At 36.7% G+C, this 1,023-nt stretch overlaps 1 long non-coding RNA gene across 1 annotated transcript; it reads left to right on the forward strand.

The window, feature by feature from the left end:
* The first annotated feature begins 111 nt into the window (after nt 1–111).
* LOC107682708 (uncharacterized) lies at nt 112–488 on the forward strand. Its single transcript, XR_001633568.1, has 2 exons — nt 112–182; nt 295–488. It is a non-coding gene; the product is annotated as an uncharacterized LOC107682708 (long non-coding RNA).
* The last annotated feature ends 535 nt before the right edge of the window (nt 489–1,023 follow it).

The raw sequence follows: 1,023 nt of genomic DNA on the forward strand, positions 1-1,023 counted from the left end.
GGTTATCGGTATCGGCCAAAATGTTCATATCGGTGCATCCCTACCGTCTACATAATAAAATAAGGGAAAAAACGTTTATATGTAAAAGAATGAAAAGCAAGGTTTCTTCTCTTTTAACAGTGTCCAATAGAATGGTTTCACTTTGCTTGTGTTGGCCTAACAACCAAACCAAAAGGAAAATGGTGAGCCAAATTCTATGCTTCATATTTATTTTATTAGCACACTTCACATACTGACTGACTTCTCCATGTACTTAATATTACAGTTTTAAAGTATTGTGTTCTCCATTTACAGGTACTGCCCACGATGCACCCAAGAGATGAGAAAAAAATAGTCTACTTCTACAATGCATCCTAAATCAAATGTCCGGTTATTACAGCCTGTTCAGTGGAAATCAATTACCTTTTTGTAAATGTGCCTTTCCTATGGAGACGACCATGAATGTAACAATAGGGAATAATATTAAATGTATTTTCCAGTTGGTGCCAGCAGAGGGCTTGGATCTCTTTACATTTTGCCTTAGAATAAAGTTTTTTTTTATGTTGTTACTTTTATTCCTTGTTTAAATAGCTTGCATCTTACTATCTATAATATATAAATTAAGTATTTATGTTTATCTAAACGCCTGGCTCTCATAGGACTGAAACACTTTGGCATACCGGTGAATCGTAGAATGAAATCATTTGGCCAAGTTCGAATCAGATCAGTGTGGGGAAATGTAGTTTTTTAGTGTATTCCACTTCAGTGCAGTGCAATCAAATGTAGACTACATTTCCCGTCATGCAACAGAGCCGTCAGCATTCATGGACGGAACCCATTTGCAAATAGTAATTTGAGGTTGCAGAAAACGTCTAATCACCGTTCGTTTTTCGCGCAGTTTAAGAATATTAATTCAGATTTTTATGAATAATAGATTAGATTAAACACTGTCCAACCTAAAAAGCTACGTTTAGTGAAACCTACGTTTAGTGTCCAAACACTGGGCTGGGTCGACAGTTCCGCTTCCCCTCCGCCATATCAGAC

The sequence above is a fragment of the Sinocyclocheilus anshuiensis genome, unplaced genomic scaffold (genome assembly GCF_001515605.1).
Source record: "Sinocyclocheilus anshuiensis isolate Anshui unplaced genomic scaffold, SAMN03320099.WGS_v1.1 C32509712, whole genome shotgun sequence".
Lineage (NCBI taxonomy): Eukaryota > Metazoa > Chordata > Actinopteri > Cypriniformes > Cyprinidae > Sinocyclocheilus > Sinocyclocheilus anshuiensis.